Genomic DNA, 25,781 nt, shown 5'->3' with positions numbered 1-25,781 from the left:
CAGTTCCTTGTATTCCTGCGTCATGCAGTCTGGCTGCGAGAGTGCAATGTGAAATGGTTTTGAAGGCTGCGGAGAGGTCTAGGAGGATGAGGGCCACGGTGTGTCCCTTGTCAAGTAGCCTGCAGATTTTGTTGGTTGTGGCGAGGAGGGCTGTCTCAGTGCTGTGGTTGCTGCAGAATTCAGACTGGGAGGAGTCCAGGATGGAGTTCTCTTTTATGAAGACGGTCAGCTGTGTGTTTATGAGTCTCTCTGTGACCTTGGACGCGAGGGGTAGGAGGCAGATGGGCTGGTAGTTTTTCAGGTCCGTTGGGTTGGCTGATGGTTTCTTGAGGAGGATTTTACTTCCGCCCGTTTCTAGTCGTCTGGGCAGATGCCGGATCTGTTGATGGAGGTGTTGATGGTGGATCCTAGTTTGGGCTCTGTGGAAGGTGGCGGCTCTGTGGAAGATGTGCGGTGGACAGGGGTCCATTAGGGCTCCTGAGTGTGTTTTCTTCATGGTCGCTGTGATGAGTTCAACGGAAGTGGGATCCCAGGAAGTGATGGTCGGCTTGTCGGCGGCGGAGGGTAGGGGGTGGTGCTCGTCGTTGGTTCGCCGAAGTCATCATAGATGGCCTTGATCTTTTGATGGAAGTAGGAGCTGAGCTTGTCGCAGAGTACCTGGGAAGACGTGATGTCAGAGGCTTCGCAGGTGGGTTTTGCGAACTGCTGGATGACGTTGGACAGTTCCTTGGCATTGGTCGCATTGGTCTGGACTTTGTCTCTTATGAAGGTCCGTTTGGTGTCTCTTATGTGCTGGTGGATTCCTTCAGGGCGCTCTTGTGGTTGTTCCGTGCTTCAGTGGTTTTCAGGTTTGAAGGTTTGAATGAGACTCAGACATTGACTAAACTATTACAACACACAGAATACTTTGGTCCCATTAGCCTGTGTACAGGTGTGTCTCCCAAGTCATCGGCACATAGTCATATTCCATGTTTACCAAGTGGCACTGATGAGACGGATGACTTGTTCATCATCAATGTGCTAATATGCATGTCCATTGGAGAGGTGCGTACGATTAGAAACATTTAAAATGAGTACAAATGTCAGACCAACATATGTGCTAAATTGTAAGCCAAAGATGGGAGGTTGCGAAAAGAATGTCACACTCCTTGTCCAAAACAATGTGGATCCTGACAAACAGCAATTTCAGTCAACAACGACTCTGCTACATACTGTAATAGGACACATATCTCATGGACCTCAGGCAGTCCATCACATCACTATATCATGTTTTGTCCTCAAACAATATTTCAACAGCAATTTCAGTACACTAATCAGCAACATTATGTACACAAAATGATAATCACCAAAATAACAAAAAAAATTGCTTTATTCAGCATCTAAATATGAAATCACGAATCATGAAGAAAAATAAGGCCAATGGCCAGTCCATGTCAATGAGTCCTTCAGGGGGTAAACATGATGAGTCTCATCCATTGCTTGCCTTCACTGACATAACTAGGGGACAACTCCCCAAGGAGTGGTATCTTCTGGGGCAGGCCAGGCACCACAGGGACATTAGGGTGTACCAGGATGGGTAATGGCAGTGGACAATTCGGATTGAGGGGGTTGTGGCCCCACTGCAGTGGACAGGGTGGACTGAGGGGGTTGTGGCTCCACTGCAGTGGACATGTTGGATTGACAGGATGGAGGCTACACTGCAGTATCTGGAACTGACTGAGGGTGTGGTGTTGTGGGAATGGATGGACCTGTGGTGGGGGAGGGCCTTATCATCTTGGGGATGGTGTAATGGTGTGTGGATGAACCTGGGATGGCTTTTGATGTGTGAACTTTAGGAGGGATGGTCTTGGCTTTGGCAGATGTAGCTTTTGGGAAGGAAGTGTGGGATGGTGGTGGGGTTTTGCTTTTCTTTGTCCTGGGGGATGTATGGGTGGAGGCCTCAGTGTTCCTACTCCTAGGGGAAGGTGTGCATATGGTGGGGGATCTCATCTCTGTGCGTGGTGATTTCCTCTTCCTCTTGTGAGTCTAGTCTGATTTATCAATGAAGAAGAGGCCAAGGTCACAGAGGAAGACCCTCTGGGAAGGGGGGGTTTCAGGAGAGTCAAGGGTATGGCTTCTGGAGGGAGACGTAGCTGAAGAATGCAGAGTGGTCGTGGATGGGTGTGTGTGTTTTTTTTGCCCTATATCTTGTGTGTGTGATGTCAGTCCCCTCAGTGTGCGTGCATGTTTGTTTGGAATTTTTCTTAGGTTAGCGTGTGCTGCTTCTGTCTGTTGGGGTGTGCGCATGTGCCTGTGTGAGTGTGCTTTGGTCAGGTAGGTTAGTGTGGACTGTAGATCGGACAGAGGTAGAAGGGGTCAGGGACTGTTGTAGGAGGGATACTGCTGCCATCAGTGAGGTGGCCATGGGCTGATTTGTCCGCTGTAGGGCAGACATGTCTGATGACATGCCCTCCATGTATGACACCAATTGTGTCAATAGACTAGTGTGCATAAAGAAAACTCAGCATGGATGTCTCCCCCACATGTAACTGTTTCAGCAATTCCACAGACTCCCCACTCAGGGCAGCAGGGGTGACAGATGCAGTGGGTGCAGTGACTGGACCAAAGGAGACATGCTCCCTCACACAGGAGTGTCCACGGACCTTTGGAATGGGAGCAGCTGGGAGGGTGGAAGTGGTGGTGGTGGTGGGGACAGACTCTGTGGTTGTGGCCTCTGCTCTGGTAACACCCACAACCACAAGAGAGTCATCAATGGAGCTGGATGGTTCATCAGCAGATGTTGATGTTTCTGAGCGGCCCTCAGTGTGGCTCCCTTCACGCTCTGTGCCACTGGGTCCCTCCTCCTCCTCCTCCACAGTGGACCTCGTCTGGCTAGCCGCTTCCTCCTGGTCCATGGAACAGTCTCCTCCAGTTGCACTAGATGATGCTGTGAACAAGATTCACATCACATCAGTCATCTGCATATACTTGTCATATGATTTCTTTTAACAACACATCACAGAGCAAGGCCTCGCATAATGTCAAAACCACTATTCATTTTCCTCACACATATGTGAACATGTCACTTGTCAGTCTGCCAGTGAATCATGGCTACCAAATACATGATGGTAATGGAAACATCTGTTAGATATATCTCAAATTGAAATCAATACATAGAAAACAGGGCACTGTTTGCCTGTTGTCTGATCTGTAATGCTCCTGAGTGTCAGGCTTATCACAAACATGTCTCATCTCAAGCAAGGGTGTCTGGAAGTGGGCACTCAAATGGGTTTGACAAATTCCTGAGTTAACATGATGAACATACTTCCATCTCCAGTAACCATGATGGGCTCATGTATTGAACTCCAATGCTAAAATGGTCTGCATGCAGGACAACTGACAAGTACAAATCCTGCATCTTCAAGTTTTTTAATGTGGCACACTATGCCACAGTCCTGTCTGGCTAAACAGTCTGTACTGACTCTTGTTACCGGGGCAATGAATCACAAATGTACAGTCAGCACCGAGTCACACTCATGTATACACTGTTCAAGCAACATCTGTGGTGGTCAAGTATGCATGTTCCCTAAGTGCTACATACAATTCGAACACATTGATAAGCTCAGGTTGTTCTACTGAGACATTGGAGTATGTGAAGTCACAAATCTGTATACCAGAACATTTTGAAAGTTCCCAAGAACAATGTAATGCAGCATACACATATATGTGGAAGCCACCATTAAGCCCAGTCAAGGGATAACACACACATGTTTAGTCCTGTGTATCTAAGCCAATTTCCATACATGAAATGTCTGTCCATATTCTATATATTTGACACATGTGTAATCAAAATAGTTCGGCCTGTACACCCTGACACAGTCAGACACATTAATGTACATTTGCAATGGTTACAGTGTTGCCTGACACACAAAAATAAGATGTGACAGTGTCTCAGATGGCCTGACTTGGCATACCTCTCTTTGGTCCATGTGAAACATGGGATTAGTGGGAGTACTAGGCTGGTTACTAGGTATTTTGAAAGCTTATCCATTTCATTTGTCTGAGGCATCAACATTGGTCTTACCTTCTGCACATGTTTGTAGTATTAATCTCACAAACCTGTGTTTACCTAGATCTGCAAATCATACATTTATGTATGTATCACACAGACTGCAGGTCATATTTCTGTCAAGGTGCTGACATCTTCACATCACTCACGATGGTCAATTTGTGTAAATGTGCCTTTTTTAGGGGCACACCAGTGCAGGGTTCACCCTTCTCTGTCCACGGGTCCTTAGACTAACAAAATAGAGGTTGACACTGAAGCTGAAATTCAAAATAACAAGTTTATTCACTCATGAGTGAGATCACATCCATACAACATCCTCAAGTGTTCCAGGAGGTAGTGGCTTGAAAACACAGACCACGGTGCTTATATACAGAGTTTTCTGCAATGGTAAGCATGTAGTTACAAATAGAAGGTACACGCATACACAGGAAGAGTTACCGACAAACATGGACAAATGGGAAATCACTTAGTCAGCAAAGTGGGAGGGGGAGCAGGAGTGCTTATGGCAGCACTAAGAGATTGACAGTTGAGTCTGAGACCAGGTGTTATGGCAGCTACAAACTCTTTAGCATTTTTACACATAAACAAGGGAACCCAGAAGGTATAGTATAGGGACCTTGGGCAGTAGCATATTTTATAAAACAGTGGTCCCTATTTTAGAAACAAAATAGTCTGTGAGGACAGACAAAACAATTTTCATACACATGATAGGTGAAATGACTTTTGTCCAGCCGGACAAGAATTTTTATTTTTATTTGATTTAGAACGATAATTATGAAAATGGAAGAACCATTTAGTATCAAGTGGGCACAGCCGTGACCCATACAATACAAGACAAGACAAGACAACAAAACAATAGTGGCCAAGAGGGCAAAGCAAAAATTGCATCTGTATACTATTAATCAGTTGTTACAGATTTTAAATTTCATTATAACACTCCACTGCAAATGATAATATTTCAGTCATATATTGCATTTGGGGGTTCAAAAAGAAATATAAAGAGTATTTTGTCAGTTTTAGGCATGTTAAATTGCTATACAAATCTCATAACCATTTTTCCCTTTTTCCCTTTTCTTCCCATTTATAAATGTAAATGTTTTATGTACAGTATTGTGACTAAAGGCTTAGTTTAAATATAATGGTTAAGACAACAACTGTCATTTCCTGTCCTGATGATGATGCCCTAGATTAAAATACGGCATCGAAACGTCGTCGACCTCTGAACCCCCAAATGCAATATATGACTGAAATATTATCATTTGCAGTGGAGTGTTATAATGAAATTTAAAATCTGTAACAACTGATTAATAGTATACAGATGCAATTTTTGCTTTGCCCTCTTGGCCACTATTGTTTTGTTGTCTTGTCTTGTCTTGTATTGTATGGGTCACGGCTGTGCCCACTTGATACTAAATGGTTCTTCCATTTTCATAATTATCGTTCTAAATCAAATTAAAATAAAAATTCTTGTCCGGCTGGACAAAAGTCATTTCACCTATCAAGTGTATGAAAATTGTTTTGTCTGTCCTCACAGACTATTTCGTTTCTAAAATAGGGACCACTGTTTTATAAAATACAAACTCTTTAGCATGCATATTGCATTTAGCTGAGTCAGGTAGTTAACTAAAATAGACAGCACAGGCAGGGAAAAAGACGAGCAGCAGATGATGGGAGAATTACATAACTGACAAAATGGATGCCACAAACAAGATGGTTTCAGCTTATGCTAACAGAGATTATCTGTGATTTCCACAGACGGCCCTTTTAGCATTTGCTGAAGACATCTTCCTATACTTTTGAGGGCGTACAGAAAACATCGTGCACATCTATCTGTATTAATTCAGTAATTTCTCGGTCCATTGCCAAGCGAGCATTTACATTCTTAGCATTTTGTTTAGTCGGTATACACGAGGTACAGGTAGAAATACAAAGGGAACAGAACATCGGGCTACATTGTATACATAGGCAAGAAATGAAAAGAATCGCAGCAACTATATGTAGAGCTGAGAGTCATTTCCAGCCCCATACAGTAAACATGGTCCATAGCCATAGCCATCCAGTCAAAGTCCAATTTCCTGAATCCTGATGGATTTCAGTGGCTCGTTTGTGGATTTTGGAAATTGCATCAAAAACAGAAGGGGCATGGTCAGGGATGTACACACAGCAGCTGCTCCCAATGATGCGACATGCTCCACCCCGGTCGGCCAGGACAACATCCAAAACCTTCCTGTTTTGGAGCGCCACAATTCTCGCAATTTGTAGTTCTTCTGTGATATTTCCAAGTGCCATGGCTGTCTGATTGGTTACCGCCTCTACAACACGTGTCAAACTCCTTATCTTTCTGCTGTTTAAGGTGGCACCAATAAAGAAGAATAGTTCCAAATTAAAGTCAACGTACTGCTGCAGTGCAGTATCAGTTTGATCCACCTCATCATTGTTTATTGTCCTCTTGAATTGGTTCTTAGAAATGTCATTATACAGTTTATAGTCTTTATGGTAGGTTGCAGGTGCCAAACACAGAGGTGGTAGCAAAAAGGACACAAAGCAGCTAGCTGACCACCCAATAGGTAGGTGGTAAAAACCTTTTCTTTCACAAATGAAATAGAGGTTGTATGAGGACCAAAAACTGCTATTGTTTATTCCAGTAATATTCAACATTATAGTACAGTTAATTTATCCCACAGGAATAGTGCCAATTCTGCTCACACAGAGATCCGTCCGAGCTCTAGTAACAGCAATAACAGGAGGCCCATTTCCCTTGATTGTTCGAGTGTTGGGGAAAACAGAACGCGCAGAGGAATTTCCTCAACGATACTCCTCCATTTCCTATACATTTCCTTTAGCTTGTGGATCTCCTTACTCATCAAGTCAAGTCAAGTCATAAAATTTGTATAGCGCACTACATACCCAGAGGGTTTCAAGGCGCTTAGGAAGGGGAGGAGGATTATTTGTCAAATATCCACGTTTTAAGCTGCTTTCTGAACGCTAGGTGATTCTGGGTGAGGCGAAGGTAAGCGGGGAGTGAGTTCCATGTTTTGGCAGCCAGGTAAGAAAAGGATCTGCCTCCCATGGTGGTCTTGTTGATGCGAGGTACAGTGGCGAAGGCTTGGCTGGAAGAGCGAAGTTGGCGGGAGGGGGTGTAGAAGGACATTCGAGAGTTGAGGCAATCTGGTCCGATGTCGTAGAGTGATTTGTGTGCGTGGGTAAGCAGTCGGAAAGTGATCCTCTTATTGACGGGTAGCCAGTGGAGGTCTTTAAGGTGACCAGAGATGTGTTCATTGCGTGGGATGTCTAATATGAGCCTGGCTGAGGCGTTTTGGATTCGTTGTAGTTTCTTCTGGAGTTTAGCGGTGGTACCTGCGTAGAGGGTGTTTCCGTAGTCCAGTCGGCTCGTGACTAGAGCGTGGGTGACTGTTTTCCTTGTTTCGGAGGGGATCCAGCGAAATGTTTTTCTGAGCATGCGAAGAATGTTGAAGCAGGAAGAGGATACGGCGCTGACTTGTCTGTTCATTGAGAGTGAAGAATCCAGGATGACGCCAAGGTTCCGTGCGTGGTCTGTCGGGATGGGTGCTTTTCCGAGGGCTTCCGGCCACCAGGAGTCGTCCCATGCAGAGGGGGATGTACCTAAGATGAGGACTTCTGTTTTGTCTGAGTTCAGTTTCAGACGGCTTTGTTTCATCCATTCGGCGACTTCTTTCATTCCTTCGTGTAGGTTAGTTTTGGCGGTGCTGGGGTCCTTGGTGAGAGAAAGGATCAGTTGAGTGTCATCCGCGTAAGAGATGATGTTGAGGTTGTGTTGGCGGGCGATGGCCGCGAGGGGGCTCATGTATACGTTGAAGAGGGTGGGACTGAGTGAGGATCCTTGAGGTACGCCGCAGATGATTTCAGAGGCCTCGGACTTGAATGGTGGGAGGCGGACTCTCTGGGTTCTTCCGGTGAGGAACGAGGTGATCCATTCCAGTGCTTTTCCTTGGATTCCGATGTTTCTGAGGCGTTGTAAAAGGGTGCTGTGGCAGACTGTGTCGAAGGCTGCAGAGAGGTCGAGGAGGATGAGGGCGACTGTGTCTCCATTGTCCAGTAGAGTTCGAATGTCGTCTGTTGCTGCGATGAGGGCGGTCTCAGTGCTGTGTTTGGCTCGGAAGCCAGATTGTGAGGGGTCTAGTGATTTGTTGGCTTCGAGGAAGGCGGCGAGCTGGTTGTTGACGGCTTTCTCGATGACTTTGGCCGGGAATGGAAGAAGCGAGATGGGGCGGTAGTTTTTGAGTTCGGTGGGGTCCGCTGTGGGTTTTTTCAGAAGGGCGGTGAGTTCAGCGTGTTTCCAGTCTTCTGGGAAGGTAGCGGAGTTGAAGGAGCAGTTGATGACGTCTCGGAGGTGCGGAGCTATGACGGAGTCTGCTTTGTTGAAGATGTGGTGAGGGCATGGGTCTGTGGGGGATCCAGAGTGGATGGAATTCATCAGGCGGATGGTGTCCTCAGTGGAGATTGGGTTCCAGGCGTTAAGGGTATTTACGGGGGGTAGATGGTCAGCAGATGGTAGGGTGGGTTGGCTTCCGGGTTGGTTGTCAAAGCTGTTGTGGATGTCAGCAATCTTGTTGTGGAAAAAAGAGGCTAGGGAGTCGCAGAGGGTTTGAGAGGGGGTGATGTCGTTGGAGTTGGCCGAGGGGTTGGAAAATTCCTTGACGATGTTGAAAAGTTCCTTGCTGTTGTGGGCGTTGTTGTCAAGTCGATCCTTGAATGCTGTTTTCTTGGCTTTTCGGATCAGTTGGTGGTGAGTACGGGTGGCGCTTTTGAAGGCGTCCTTGTTGCTGGTGGATGGGTCTTTTTTCCAGGCCTTTTCAAGGGAGCGGCACAGTTTCTTGGACTTCTTGAGATCATCGTTGAACCATGAGGCCTTCTTGTTGCCAAGTTTGTGTTGACGTTTTTTCAGTGGTGCTAAGGTGTCGGCGGTGTTGGATAACCAAAGGGTGAGGTTGGAGGCGGCTTCGTTGGCGTTAGAAGAGAGGGCTGGGGAGGTTCGAAGGAGCGATGTGGAGATCTGATCCGTGGTGATTTTGTTCCAGTTTCTTTGTAGAGTTGGTTGGAGGTGGATGATGGGATTCGGCTTGTTGTAGGTGAAGTGAACGCAGCTGTGGTCAGTCCAGAGGAGATCCGTAGTGTGGCTGAAGGAGACATGGTTGCTGGAGGTGAAGATGGGGTCGAGTGTGTGACCTGCGATGTGGGTGGGGGAAGTGACTAGTTGTTTAAGTCCGAGGTTGGCGAGGTTGTCTAAGAGGGTGGCGGTGTTGCGGTCGTTGATCTTTTCAAGGTGAAAGTTGAGGTCTCCCAGAAGGATGTAGTCTTTGGAGGGGAGCGCGTGTGGGGTGATGAAGTCCGTGATGTCTTCACTGAATTTTGCGCGGGGTCCTGGAGGTCTGTAGAGGAGGGTGCCTCTAAGAGTTGTCTTGGGGTCGATGTGGATCTGGAAGTGAAGGTGTTCGGAGTTAGCGAGGTTGGCGTCGGAGCTGGTAGAGATGCGGATGGATTTCTTATGGACGATAGCGATTCCTCCTCCTGTATGGTCGGTGCGGTCCTTGCGTGTGATCTTATAGTCGTCAGGGATAGCGATGGCGATGTCAGGGGCGGAGGAAGCGTTCATCCATGTTTCCGTTAGGAAGGCGACGTCAGGAGAGATGGTGTCTAGTAGGTTCCAAAGGTCAATGGCGTGCCTGTGGACCGAGCGGGTGTTGAGAAGGATGCATTGTAGGTGGTTGGGGTCGGGAGTCAGTGGTGTGGTCGTAGCGGAGATGTTGTCGGTGCCGCGAAATTTGCAGGAGAAGCAGGAGAACGGTCCATGGGTGTGTCCAGGAGCGGCTTGGACGCAGTTGGGGGCGCGACCGGGATTAAGGGCTAGGAGGGTGGCAGCATCGTAGGTAGTGCGGGGGGGCTGGGCAGCGCGAGGACCAGGGGGTCTGGCTCTGGGCGCGGTCCAGGCGCGGACGGGCGTAGACGGGCTTACCTTTGGCGCACCTTCGGCGCGGGTTGGGCGCTGACTCTGCGCGTAAACGCTGCGCGCGGGAACTACTGTCATATATGGATAGTGGAGGGGGAGGGGCGAGGGCGTCTTAGCTGGGAGGCGGGGCGGGCTCAGGTCAGCACTGAGCACAACAACAACAGATCTAAAATGGAGGGGGGAGTCGAGCAGGGCGCCGGGGGTATCGCGCAGTGAAGTCTATGTCAGAGCAACAATGGTGCGAGGTGCAGTTAAAATACTTAATTAGCTGTTCTACAATGAAATGAAAATGCACAGGTCGAAAAATGTCACAAACACACAATGCAGCGCACTTCGAGATATCAGACAATGCAGCGCACTACACGATACCGGCAAGCAGGCGAGTTCAAAGCAAAGCAGGCGAGTTCAATGTAAATAGTTTAGCCGTTCTAAGCCGGGTACAATCACGCAATGCAGCTAAACGATACCGCTTCAGGTGGAGAGGCAGGGGAGCGACCACTCAGGGCAGAAGCAACGAGGGGTCACAGCGCTTCTGGGATAGGGAGCGCTGTAGATAGTTAGTGGGAGGGCGTCTTAGCTGGGAGGCGGGGCGGGCTCAGGTCAGCACTGAGCACAACAACAACAGATCTAAAATGGAGGGGGGAGTCGAGCAGGGCGCCGGGGGTATCGCGCAGTGAAGTCTATGTCAGAGCAACAATGGTGCGAGGTGCAGTTAAAATACTTAATTAGCTGTTCTACAATGAAATGAAAATGCACAGGTCGAAAAATGTCACAAACACACAATGCAGCGCATTTCGAGATATCAGACAATGCAGCGCACTACACGATACCGGCAAGCAGGCGAGTTCAAAGCAAAGCAGGCGAGTTCAATGTAAATAGTTTAGCCGTTCTAAGCCGGGTACAATCACGCAATGCAGCTAAACGATACCGCTTCAGGTGGAGAGGCAGGGGAGCGACCACTCAGGGCAGAAGCAACGAGGGGTCACAGCGCTTCTGGGATAGGGAGCGCTGTAGATAGTTAGTGGGAGGGCGTCTTAGCTGGGAGGCGGGGCGGGCTCAGGTCAGCACTGAGCACAACAACAACAGATCTAAAATGGAGGGGGGAGTCGAGCAGGGCGCCGGGGGTATCGCGCAGTGAAGTCTATGTCAGAGCAACAATGGTGCGAGGTGCAGTTAAAATACTTAATTAGCTGTTCTACAATGAAATGAAAATGCACAGGTCGAAAAATGTCACAAACACACAATGCAGCGCACTTCGAGATATCAGACAATGCAGCGCACTACACGATACCGGCAAGCAGGCGAGTTCAAAGCAAAGCAGGCGAGTTCAATGTAAATAGTTTAGCCGTTCTAAGCCGGGTACAATCACGCAATGCAGCTAAACGATACCGCTTCAGGTGGAGAGGCAGGGGAGCGACCACTCAGGGCAGAAGCAACGAGGGGTCACAGCGCTTCTGGGATAGGGAGCGCTGTAGATAGTTAGTGGGAGGGCGTCTTAGCTGGGAGGCGGGGCGGGCTCAGGTCAGCACTGAGCACAACAACAACAGATCTAAAATGGAGGGGGGAGTCGAGCAGGGCGCCGGGGGTATCGCGCAGTGAAGTCTATGTCAGAGCAACAATGGTGCGAGGTGCAGTTAAAATACTTAATTAGCTGTTCTACAATGAAATGAAAATGCACAGGTCGAAAAATGTCACAAACACACAATGCAGCGCACTTCGAGATATCAGACAATGCAGCGCACTACACGATACCGGCAAGCAGGCGAGTTCAAAGCAAAGCAGGCGAGTTCAATGTAAATAGTTTAGCCGTTCTAAGCCGGGTACAATCACGCAATGCAGCTAAACGATACCGCTTCAGGTGGAGAGGCAGGGGAGCGACCACTCAGGGCAGAAGCAACGAGGGGTCACAGCGCTTCTGGGATAGGGAGCGCTGTAGATAGTTAGTGGGAGGGCGTCTTAGCTGGGAGGCGGGGCGGGCTCAGGTCAGCACTGAGCACAACAACAACAGATCTAAAATGGAGGGGGGAGTCGAGCAGGGCGCCGGGGGTATCGCGCAGTGAAGTCTATGTCAGAGCAACAATGGTGCGAGGTGCAGTTAAAATACTTAATTAGCTGTTCTACAATGAAATGAAAATGCACAGGTCGAAAAATGTCACAAACACACAATGCAGCGCACTTCGAGATATCAGACAATGCAGCGCACTACACGATACCGGCAAGCAGGCGAGTTCAAAGCAAAGCAGGCGAGTTCAATGTAAATAGTTTAGCCGTTCTAAGCCGGGTACAATCACGCAATGCAGCTAAACGATACCGCTTCAGGTGGAGAGGCAGGGGAGCGACCACTCAGGGCAGAAGCAACGAGGGGTCACAGCGCTTCTGGGATAGGGAGCGCTGTAGATAGTTAGTGGGAGGGCGTCTTAGCTGGGAGGCGGGGCGGGCTCAGGTCAGCACTGAGCACAACAACAACAGATCTAAAATGGAGGGGGGAGTCGAGCAGGGCGCCGGGGGTATCGCGCAGTGAAGTCTATGTCAGAGCAACAATGGTGCGAGGTGCAGTTAAAATACTTAATTAGCTGTTCTACAATGAAATGAAAATGCACAGGTCGAAAAATGTCACAAACACACAATGCAGCGCACTTCGAGATATCAGACAATGCAGCGCACTACACGATACCGGCAAGCAGGCGAGTTCAAAGCAAAGCAGGCGAGTTCAATGTAAATAGTTTAGCCGTTCTAAGCCGGGTACAATCACGCAATGCAGCTAAACGATACCGCTTCAGGTGGAGAGGCAGGGGAGCGACCACTCAGGGCAGAAGCAACGAGGGGTCACAGCGCTTCTGGGATAGGGAGCGCTGTAGATAGTTAGTGGGAGGGCGTCTTAGCTGGGAGGCGGGGCGGGCTCAGGTCAGCACTGAGCACAACAACAACAGATCTAAAATGGAGGGGGGAGTCGAGCAGGGCGCCGGGGGTATCGCGCAGTGAAGTCTATGTCAGAGCAACAATGGTGCGAGGTGCAGTTAAAATACTTAATTAGCTGTTCTACAATGAAATGAAAATGCACAGGTCGAAAAATGTCACAAACACACAATGCAGCGCACTTCGAGATATCAGACAATGCAGCGCACTACACGATACCGGCAAGCAGGCGAGTTCAAAGCAAAGCAGGCGAGTTCAATGTAAATAGTTTAGCCGTTCTAAGCCGGGTACAATCACGCAATGCAGCTAAACGATACCGCTTCAGGTGGAGAGGCAGGGGAGCGACCACTCAGGGCAGAAGCAACGAGGGGTCATCAGGGTAACACGTTTTATTCAATTAAAAGTGTAGTCTTCCTACATCAGCATAAGTAATGTTAGCAACTTCAGAGGCCCACAACAATGCAAACCAGGCTCTGCAGGAGCCATTATGTGAAAACGGCAAGGGAATAAAAGGCGTTCCTTCCTTTTTTTGATGTGTTGGCATCATTCCACATACCCAGCAGTTGGTAACATTTGTAGCATTGTGTGGTGTATGATGCAACATCTGAATAAAAGTGTTATTGAGGTAGGATATTCTGTGCTTCTGTTCATGATAAGGAAGAGTAAAGTAATGGTGTTCAATGGGGACAGGAGTAGTAGCAGTCAGCAGATTTTGAGCAGGAGCTACCCCCTCTACAACCCATGTAGTTGTAGAAATAATAATAACAATCGAAGTGAGTCCAATAATGAACATACTCTTTCGATCACAGACTCTTGCTGCAGTTTCCTTCTTCTCCTTAGGCATGTTCATCTCGTCGTTGAACAATAAAACAGATGGTGCCCTAAGGTCCTGGGCAGACTTTGGTTTCTTCACTGCGGTTGAGACGAGCAGTCACTAAAAAGCTACCCCCCTTTGTAATCAGTCTTTAACCACCCAGGACAGTGGCTCAAACAGTCTCTTTCTGCGATTAAATGTCTTTCTTCCTGGATCGAAGCAGATATCTAGATGTACCAGGGATCGTGTGGTCCGGGAAGACTTCCTCAGGTCCTTCAGGTGACGTGGCTTGTCCTTTCTCTGTGGCCAATATGTCGCGGTGATCTGTTAATGCAGCTGGGCTCACAAAGGAATGCGGCATGGAATTGCCAGGCCGCAGATCACAGCCTTCACCCTGCGACCTATCTGGAACAATTGCCTGTACCTGCTGATAAATAGAAGACAAGCTGACAAATTTTCACTCATCCATACATTCGGTGCGTCATCTAAAGGGCGAGGCTGAGGGATTCCCCAAATATTCATTGGCCTTCCAAAAACCACCTTATACGGTTTGAGGCCAGATCGTGTATGTGGTATTGATTTGATAGAAAGTATTGCTAGGGGCAGGGCATCGGGCCATTTCAAAGATGTGGAAGCCTGTATTTTTGCCAGTTTTAATTTTAAGGTAGAGTTGTAGCTCTGCTGATTGTGGGTAAAAAGCAGCATGAAACTTCTGCTTAATTCCTAACCCTTTTGAAGAGATACTCAACAACTTACCCAATGAAATGGGGTCCATTGTCCATTCGCAGGACCTCAAAAGGTGCAGTTGGTGTCGCAAACCCTCCTATGGAAGTTTGCGTTCACGTTCCAGGATTATATCGGAGACAAATCAGACAGGACTGGACTAGTTTCTTAGCTGTACCGACAATCTCTGGATGATCCCATACTTGCATAAGTTGCTTTGCTATTGAGGATGCTCCAACATATGCCGGCCCATGTGCCATGTGAATCATAGGGTGTATAGGTTGCGGGTAACTTCCATTTTGTCATTTCTTTATTTCTCCAACAGCCCTCATCGTCCACTGCTCCCTTCCTTGGACCTTTGGTCTATTTCATCAACAGAGGCAGATTGTTGCATGTCCAGGACCTCTTGCCAGGCATCATACCAACGTTCAGCCTGTGATTTAACTACATACATAGATGTGGTACTTCGTGGCATTGCAGTCTCACGAGCTGTGTAGTCTGCAAAGGCATTGCCTGCTCCTATTTTGTCAGTCACTTTCTTGTGTGCGCTACACTTAACAATTGCCACTTTCTTAGGATATGTCAAGGCAGTAAGGAGATTACGTACTAATTCCCCATGCACTATTTGTGTCCCGTGTCCAAAGTTGGGCAAAGGTCTGTACCACACCGAAGGCGTCCTTAGTGTAGTCTGAAGTTCCTAATACTGCGCAGAACAAAGAGCTTGGTGTGACTGTTGGAATGCATTTTGACATTCAGTAGTCCATGGGAAAGGCATCGGAGTGTCTTTAGTCAAAAAGGGCCAACAAAGGTTTAATAACGTGTGAAAAACTAGGGATTCACTGTCTACAAAAAAAGGTAAGGCCAGCCAGTGCACGGACATCCTTCTGAGTACGGGCTACAGGAGTGTCTAAAATGTTCTGAATGCGACCTGGTGTGAGTGCACGTCCCCCCTTAGACAGGAGGTGACCTAAATAGGTAACCTGCTGTCTACAAAATTGTAATTTCTATCTAGAGTTTTTGTGATGGTGGGAGGCGAGGAAATAGGAACAATAACAGTGTTCCTTCTTCACACTAGGTAAGGACGCCAGAGCGGCATCCTCATTAATAGGACAGGATCTCTCAACCATTGAATAAATGTTATTTTAAACAACACGCACACCTTCCGGAGAACAACGTATTGTGGCACGAAAATATTTAAGCATATCGATACCCACAATATTGTCAGGTGTGGTAGAGGAAAGCAAAAAATGGACATGCTGCAGTGAATTTGTCAAGTTTGAATTCAAGTGACTGTGAAAGTGGGCTAGATGTAGGTGTCCCATCGAATCCTATCGATGTTATCATTGTGCCGGACAGGAGAGCCCTAGGAACCAATTTTAGACAGAGTACTACAGGCAGCCCCTGTGTCAACCAGAAACCGCTCAGTAGATCCCAAGATGCTTGCATCAACATAAGGACCCATTTGATCTACTGGCACCTCAACCGGTCCCTTACCCCATCCTAGGCATCCCTATGCATAATCAGAATATACAAGGGCATCAGCAGAATAATCAGACATTTGATATTGATTTTGTCTATCAAAAGTATTAGAGTAATTTGGTCCTTGTTCAACTGCTTCAAATCGGGGGCGAGCTCCTGTACTTTCCCTGTTTCCTGAATTCCCTGGGCGTCTTCTCACACTACCCTTCCCCGGTGGTGCTGCTGACTTTGCTAAAGAGGGCACTCAGAACACCAATGCCCAGCCTCTTTACAGTAAGCACACTGATCAGGGGACATATTTGCTCAAGGGAGAGGGGGTACCCCAGGTGTATACATTGCACGTCCGCTTCTTCTACCTCCCCTAAATTGTGGACCATATACTTGAGCCAACATAGCTTTTGTCTGTAACTCCTTAACCTTCTTATCCTCCCTGCCTTTTGCTTCCAATTCCTGACGCTCATAGTAATGGGCCATAGTCAAAAGGGGGGAGACTGGGGAAGATCTAGTCCATGAACTCTCGCTGGCCTTTAGGCGACTAGCTATTTCTGGCAACATGTTAGCAACAAATTTATAAACAAACAAATGCTTACCCGTATCATTGGCCAATGACTGACCAGAAAAATTATGGAATGTCTCTTCAAATCTTGAAAATAAATCAGAAACTAACTCATAATTTTTCTGTTTACAGCACGCAAATATGATTCAATCTATTTTCTTAGGGGGTATGAGAGTTTCAACTCAGTTACAATAGCTTTGGGATGATCTAATATCACCTGTTGCTGAGCAGGCTCTCTAGCCACATCTATTTCCTCTAAATGCACCCAAGTATCACCATAAGCTGCACTATTGTCTACCTTCCGAATTGTTCTCCACATATCAGGGGGCAAAATAATTCCCCCCAAAAATATCAATATTTAGCTAATAGCTCCTTCCACTTCTTCATAAAAAGTGGCCGGATTTTTCCGCAGATCAGGCAAAGCAGCTTTAAGAACCATAACATCTGCTCTACTCCAAGGGGTATAGACCCAATTATAAATAAAATATCCCTTTGCATCATCTGAGGTTTTATCCTCATCCGTTCCTGCTCCCTTTGGAGGAACATACAGAGGTGCTGCTTCACGCATTGGTTTCATAACAGCTTCACTACTACCAGATTTGTTTGCATCTACTGAAGCATCTACTACCTTTGTCTGAGATGGAGCTATTTCTACAATGTTATTTCTTCTAGCTAACTCTTTCTCTTTTCGTGAATGCAATGTTTCATCTCGTAATTTTACCACTCGCCTAATCATATCAGGTCAGTTTGAAAAAAGGCAAGTCCCATCTACTAACTGTTTATAATCAATACTTATATCCTCTGGCTCTGTTTCATTATAATTATGCTGCCAACCATATATTATCTCCAAAGAGAATTTTTCTAAAAAATATAACTGTTTGGCATTTTCCCAAGCCTGAACTGTAACTGTGAGGACCATCGCTGTAGTAGTCCGATGCGCTTCCTCTCTGGGTACTGGCCAGTTACCTCTAAACGACGCTCCCTATCTTCTTTTTCTTTTATTTCCTTCATTTCGTTATTTTTCAACTCCAATGCTTTTTGATATATCGTTTTACACTGCTCTTTTTCAGCTATAGCTTCTTCTTTCCTCACTCTCTCTTGCACTTCTTTCTCCCACATTCGTACATAATCAAATGTATTCTGTCGACTTTTACGTTTAAACAAACATTGCTCTTCATACTGAATCTTTTTAAAATCAAATGATCCATTCACTGGCCATCGTAGATCAGGATCCTTTTTCGTATATATGTTTCACAGTGTACTATATATTAGGGAAGAAATACTGTATTTAATGTACATATGCCCATTAGGTGTCCCCTCTGGGAGAGCCAGCTGACTTCTTTCCAAATCCATTTTGGTACCTCCAAGACAGCAACACAACCTACGAAGTGTGCTAGGAGCAGGCATGCTAACAAATTATAGTAAAATATTACTATTCAAAAATCTTCCAAAGTAGAGAAAAATTTCCAGATTACCTGCCTTTATCTATTGCAACAGATAAACAAACAAACAAAACCAGAATCTTGGCCAAGCAAATCAAGAGTGCAGCTTCAGCGACCTTACCAAACAAAAGTTTTCAACCTCCAACTGCCAATCTCTTGGTCGACCTAATGGTCACTGCAAATACTTGCACCAAAGGAAACGTCAGTCCGGACCGGTCACCACCTGAAGGGTCAGATCAAGAAAACCGGAAAAATCACTGTGGCTGCAAAGACACATGCAGGACGTCTCCTCAGCAAGATTCCATTCTTCCATCAAGACCACTCTTTTGGATGGGAGCGTCTCTGATGAGGTCCCATCTGGGGTGCCAAACTGTGGAAATGTGCCTTTTTAGGTGCAGGGTTCATCCTTCTCTGTCCACGGGTCCTTAGACTAACAAAATAGAGATTGACACTGAAGCTGAAATTCAAAATAACACATTTATTCACTCATGAGTGAGACCACATCCATACAACACCCTCAAGTGTTCCAGGAGGTAGTGGCTTGAATACACAGAGAAGTTGCTTATATACAGTTTTCTGCACTGGTAAGCATGTAGTTACAAATAGAAGGTACAAGCATACACAGGAATAGTTACAGACTGTTAGACCTGGCATCATTAGTGTGAGTCTCCCTTACTTTTTGACGGATTGCCTCCTCTGTTTTGATATGTTTTTGCTGGATTTATGCTTTGGGCACTGTGCCACTGCTTATCAGTACCACAGTACAAGGGCTCCCTATGTTAAATTAATGTACTAATTGGTTATTCCATGATTGGGTTACTTGATTTATCTGTCAGCCCCTAGTACAGTGCACCATATGTGCCCAGGGCTTGTAAATCAAATGCTGCTGGTGGGCTTGCAGCACTGGTTGTGCCACCCACAGAAGCAGCTTGTAAAGTGTGTCTCAGACTTGCCGTTGCAAGGCCTGTGTGCAGTCTAGCACTGCCATGTCATCTTGGTCAAGTGCACCCACTTGCTAGTCGCTAAACCTTCCCTTTGGTTCATATTAGATACCCCTATGGTAGGCCCAAGGGCAGGGTGCATTGTAAGTATAAGGTAGGACATGCTCTGATGTGTGTAGCATGTTCCTATAATGAATTACAGCCATTTTCGTTTTTCACTATTGAAGGATGACTGTTCTCATAGGCCAGAATGAGCAGCTAGATTATTACATGCTTATAATCCTAACTGACTCAAGGAACACTGTAGAAATTCGAACTTAGTATGCCTGAACTCAGAATAATAAAATACATCTCTTAGTAAAGTTAATTTTAATATTCTGTGTTTGCAAATACCACCTTTAGAAAGTAGGTATTTGCTTGCCTAACCATTTGAGCCTGCCTCTGCTGGGTTGTGTATTCCTTGTCTAGGTTTGTGAGTGACAGGGCTGGGGGATTCCAGCAGGCAGGCTGGGGCAGCCCGGTGGTGAATAGAGAGATCTGCATCTAGATGGGAGGGAGGAGTTGCACCTGGGACTTGAATAGGGCTGGGCCTTCCCTCTACAATGCTGGCTCCACCTACTGTGGCTTGTCTGATGTCTCTACGTTGCACTGTGAAAGGAGAGGAGGAATCATGTCAACAGAGTGCTCCAGAGTTGTATCTTCCCGCCCCTGTGCTGGCTCCACCTCCTGTGGGGCGTCTGATGTCTCTGTGCTGCACAGTGAAAGGAAGAAGAGAGTCATGTAAACAAAGTGCTCAGGAACTGGTTTGGACAAGGCAGAGGCCTCTCTGCCTTCAGAGAACAAAGGATTTTGGGGTATAAGGATAGGGACCCCGATCCCAAGAAATTAGACCACTTCTGGAACAAGAAACCTTTCTGCCAAGGAGAAGAACCAAGGAAGCTGCAGGAGTTGTACTGCCCCTCTGCCAGTGTGCTGTTTGCTGGGATGGCCTGCAGTGGTTGCTTCATTGCCAAGTGAAAGGAGAAGGAACTTTGTAAGGACTTTCGTCTACAGAATATTCTCCAAGGGCTTGAACTATGTTTGCCTCCTGCTGAAGTCTCAGGGACAAAAGACTTCGCCTCCAGCTCCCTCCTGAATTTCCTTGCTGGGAATTCTGACTCCATTCACTTGCGTGCCTCTGGGAGCTGGAAGCGCGACGCATCAAGAAGAAGCGTGTCGCCGCCGCAGCTGAGATCATCGCAATGCCGGGGAAACGAGCCTTCGTCGCCTCTCCATGGAAGCGTGTGTTCATCGATGCTGCCTGCTGTCGCATCACCGGAAAAGCGTGACGCCATCGAGAGAGTCACCATCGCATCACCGGAGAAGCGTGTCGTAGGGCCTGTCGCGGCTCCAAAGTACAGAGTCGTCGTAAGGCTGCCAGGGCGTCATCGCAACTGGATCATTGCATCGCATCAAGGCGCCATCTTGCGCACCGCAACGGGCCCGCAAGCAGAGAATCTACACATCACCTCCGCTCCGGTAAGGCTCATGACGAGTCCCCTACTCTGCGCAAGCATTGAGGCAGAACCTAACCATTCCCCCGGATCACGGAACTGATGCATCTCCCCTTTTGCGAGCCTTTTGTTTACTTTGCATTACGCATCCAGGTACTTTGTTGAGAACTTTGTCGCATTTACCAATAACTTGAACTAAGCAACTTGAATCATCTTATAAGTAATCTTAAGTGTAGTATTGTGGATTTTTGTCGTTTGTGGTCTTGTGCTTAAGTCTATATAAAGAATACTTATTTTTATAAAACCTGTGTTGTGTCCAGCTGTAGTGTTTTCACTGTATTACTGTGTATATTCACAAATGCTTAACACACTGCCTCTGAAATAAGCCTGTCTGCTCCTGCCAAGCTACCAAGGGGGTGAGCAGGGGTTATTAAGGAGTGTATTCCCCTTATTCTGACTTAGAAGTAAGGGTCCCTATTTGGACAAAGGTGAATACCATTGTCAACTAGAGACCCCCAGGTCTAACACCGACAAACATTGGCAAATGGGAATTCACTTAGTCAGCAAAGTGGGAGGGGGAGCAGGAGTGCTTATGAGATTGACAGTTGAATCTGAGACCAGTTGTTCTGGCAGCTACAAACTCTTTAGCATGCATATTGCTTTTAGCTGAGTCAGGAAGTTAACTAAAATAGACAGCACAGGCAGGGAAAAAGACAAGCAGCAGATGATGGAAGAATTACCTAGCTGACAAAATGGATGCCACAAACAAGATGGTTTCAGCTTATGCTAACAGAGATTATCTGCGATTTCTACAAACTCAATGCACCTGTTGTATATGGTGCTGTTGACTGTAACCTTGGACTACAGCAAATACACAGGAGCCAAGTGACACGTGTCACAGACAGAAAGGGACACACCTGGGCATCAGATGAGAATGGGGCTTTATTACATTTTGGCACATAAGACAGCAGACAGATGACCTGGGAGAGTGTTACCAGGCTGAGGGGGTGCAACATGCATCTCAGACATAGTTCGGAAAAATGGCACAAACTCACCCCCTCCTTGCTGCTGTCTGGCCTTCAACTGCCCATCCAGGTCAGGGAAGACCACCGTGAGTACCCGGAGCATGTGGGGGGTCAGGGTCCGTCGTCCGCCCCTTTTGCGAGAAGGTGACAGCTTCAGCTGGACTCTTGCAATCCTCCGTGTCCAGCCACGGAGGTGCTGCCACCTCTTCTGGCAGTGGCGGATGCAGTGTTTGAAGACCCCCACAAATCTCACAGCCCGGACGATGGTCAGCCAGATTTCCTGCTTCTGATGGGCGTCGACCTATAAGGATGACATCATGACACACCATTACTACACATGCTACATGTTTCTTAATCGCACACTTGGACGTATAGGCCATTAGTAGAAGGGCAGACAATGTATTAAGGTGGTTCAAGTATCAGCAGGGGCAATTATCTTGTGTACAAGGCTGCCTTAACAACATGAGTACAGTGCATGAAATGAAATTGCACAAGATACACTTTTACATCACTGTACCAGTCCAGAACATGAATCAACACACTGTGAGATGTACAATAACTATGTGTGCATGCTTGTCCTTGGGGATCACAATGCTAGTGGTGCCTGTTAGGAAACATGGTCTATTGAGAAGTCACTGCAGTCAACACTTACCTGCTCCCCTGGTTTCCCATACAGCTTGCTGTACTGTGGAAGGAGGCTGTCTAGCAGGGCCTGGTTCTTCTCCTCTGTGAAAGCTGGTGCCCTCTCCATAGTACGTGCCATTGCAGACCCCAGAGGATGCAGAGACAGCAGCAGTGGTAGGTTGAGATGTAGGCAAGAATGTAGCGTAGGCAAGTGAAGTCTCTTGGGAACAAACAGCCGTATATCTGTGCTGTAGATGTGGATTCTGTTCCATGGGTCCAAAGAGATAGTTCTGAGACGTTAGCATTATCCGAATTTCTCCAATCCATCACATCCCACGCCGCGGACACGCCTATTGCATCTTTCAAATATTCAGCATCATGACACTATTGAGATTGATACATTGTTTTTTTAGACATATTTTTATTGACACTTTCTTGATTTCAGTGCAAATACAGTGTAGATTTCCAAAAAGCAACGTCTCGTTCAGTATTACATTAACATTGTTATTCAACAGCAGTAATAGATATGTCAATACCTAATAAGTTGTCAGAGTTGATAACTCAGTTCCCCTGTCTCTCTCAGGCCCCTCCCCCTTTCCCCCCCAGTCACCACATGACCCTGGTGGCTCACTGTGAGTCCTCCACCAGGAGACCATAATGTTGTATCCATGGTTTCCATATTTTCTGGAACTTTTTGGGACAACCTCGGGCTATGCATGTTCTTTTCTCCCCTGACATATACATGTCCTTTCTCCTCCTCCATTCATCCACTGAGGGGCTTTGTGCTGTTCCCCATTTGTTTGGCCACTACTAGTCCTAAATTAAGCAGCGTTTGCTTATTTGGGGGGAGATCAACCTCTGTATGTATCCCCAGCAAAATAAACTTTGGGTTCAGGGGTGTCTTATCTTCTAGGGTGTCTTATAATTCCTTCAGTAGGGTTGCCCAGTATTTCTGTATGTGTTGGCATTCCCATATCGTGTGGAAATAAGTGCCATTGGCCATGTTGCATCTAAGGCAGTTGGGTGTGTTAGCCCTCCTTATAAGATGCGGTTGAGCTCTATCCTATTCAGATATTTAAATTGAATCATTCTAAGGCTGGACTTGATAGCCACCTCCCGGGGATGCATCAGCACAATATACCAGTCCAGGTCGACAATCTCGCCTAGTTCTCTCTCCCATTTCGCTCTCAATTTCAAGAGAGAGTCCGGTTTGTTATTTATTATGGTTCGGTACGTCCAGGAGACTGCCTTTTCCTTGATTTTGCACATTAAAAGTCGTCCCTCCAACGGGGCATATTCTGGGAGATTGTCTATGTCTATACACTGTGCCCTCCAGGCGTGCGCTAACTACAAGTATTTATAGTATTGTGTCCGGTGCAAGTCGTATTCTGTCTGCAAGAAGGAAAATGCTGCAAGCTCAGTAAGGTCCAATATGTATTTTAATTGTGAGATCCCCAGCAGGTCCCATTTCCCAAATCCAGTCAGCTTTGTGAATTCTTTAAGTCACCCACCGACCCAGAGAGGGGTTCCCCTTGTAACTCGGTTATTCCATTTCATTTGCTTTCTGGTTTTTTTCCACACTATTATCACCACCCGTGTGGCCATTAAAGGTTTTGTGGTGCCCTTTCCTCCGTAGAGGTAGTGTATGTGTGAGCGCTTTTCAAATTGTGTGCTTTCCAGTGTATATGTAGGGTGGTCTCCCGGCATATGCTTCCAATCGTTTACCACAATCAAGTGAACCGCCCAGTAGTAGGCTCAGATATCTGGAAGGGATATGCCCCCATTGTATCGATTGGGTTGTAGTGTTGCAAGTGCTATCCTGGGGGGTCTCCCGTCCCATAGGAATGTTTTCAGTGTGTCATCAATTTTGATGAATGCCTCTTCTGGCACCGGTTGATATGTGTTTTTAAGGATATAGAGGAGTTTTGGGAGTACTATCATTTTGTAAAGCGCCACTCTGCCCATCAGTGTTAATGGCAAAGATTTCCATCTTTCTACATCTGTGCTAAAAAATTTGAGTACTCTGTAAAGGTTGCGATTTAGAGCTTCTGGGTTATCTGTGGTGGTGTAAATTCCAAGATATTTTATTCCATTGGGTGCTATCTGGAGCTGACTAATGGGTCCATATGACACTTCACCCTGACCCACGGGATAAAGACAAGATTTCTCCCAGTTAATTTTGTATCCTGCATGTGCACCATAGCCCTCGAACCTAGTCATGAGACTCGGGAGCGTCTCTTCTGGATTTGTGAAATACAGAAGGATGTCATCAGCATATAATGATATACGCTCATCTAAGGACTCATTCCCTCTCCCCCGGAAGCCCATTATATTTGGATGAGTTCAGATGACACATGCAAGAGGCTCCAACACTAGAGCGAAGAGGAGGGGGACAGAGGACACCCCTGACGTGTCCCGCGTTCTATTGGAAATTCCTGTGAAACCACTCCATTGACCCGTGTCCTGGCCAGGGGGGTCTTTCATAGAGAATAGATATCCATTGCCTAAATATGGGACCAAATCTAAACTCCTCCAGGGCGGACATGAGAAAAGGCGGTGGAAGGTGTCAAATGCTTTCTCAGCATCGAGTGACAGGATGAGGTGGGGGTCTGCTCTGTATTCGCTACTTCTAGCCAGTTATGTGCCTCTCTTTGGCATAAAGCCCAAATGGTCCTGGTGAATGAGGCTGGATATTACTCCAATGAGTCTGTTGGCTAGTATTCTAGCTAATATTTTTGTTTCTATGTTAATAAGGGAGATGGGTCGATGTGAGCTACATTTCTGTGGCGGTCTATCCTTCTTGGGAATTACCACAATTGAGGCTGTTTGCAGGTCTTTGGGAAGACTATCCACCGTCTGTGCCTCTAAAAACAGGTTAAGCATGTGAGGGCTGAATAGTGCTGCATTTTGCTTAAATAGGTTAAAGTCGTAACCCATTCGGACCACGAACTTTTCCGGTTTTCAACTGAACGATGGCTTCCCCGATTTCTTCAAATGCAATTTCCTTCTCCAATGTCTGTGAATCCCTCATCGCTAATTCAGGGAACTCTATGTTCTCGAGGTAGGCCTTTATTTGCAATGGTTCTGCCCGAGGACTTGTGGCATAAAAGGCCTCGTAGTACAAAGGCATTGGCTATTTCGGTGGGTGTTGTGGGGGCTTTGACCATCATCGGTCTGTATCTGGGCCACCCATCTACTATCCAACTGTTTTTTACTGAGCCATGCGAGCAACCTGCTCGTTTTGTCTCCAGCTTCATATAGGCGCCGGTGCAAGGCTGCGCATCTTTCTTGGCCAGGGCAGAGTATTCCCGCCGGAGAATGTGTTTTCTCCTTAACAGGTAGGGGTCTTTGCTCGTGAGGGCTTGTGCTTCGGTTCATAGGAGTTGGGATTCAAATCCCATAATCTCCTCATATTCTTTCCGCTTCTTATAACCTATAATATTCTGGGCTCTATCCCGTAGAACGTGTTTGTATGCTTCCCATAGTATAATGGCTCAGTCTACGGACCCCACATTTTCACGAAAGTAAAGTTCAGTGTCTACCCAAACTTCCTTGGCCATTTTGGGGTCTTTTAAGTCCCAGGCATTGAGCTTCCACTCCCCGGCCGAGCGCTTTGTACTGAAGCCCACTGTGAGCCATAGGGGCGAGTGTCCAAGAGACCTCTTGCCAAGTATTCTATTTTTTTAACCTCTGCTAGTTCACCTGCTGATGCTAGAATATAATCTATCCTC

This window comes from Lissotriton helveticus, chromosome 6 (genome assembly GCF_964261635.1).
Source record: "Lissotriton helveticus chromosome 6, aLisHel1.1, whole genome shotgun sequence".
Classification (NCBI taxonomy): Eukaryota; Metazoa; Chordata; class Amphibia; order Caudata; family Salamandridae; genus Lissotriton; species Lissotriton helveticus.
Note: the sequence above shows the minus strand (reverse complement) of the source record.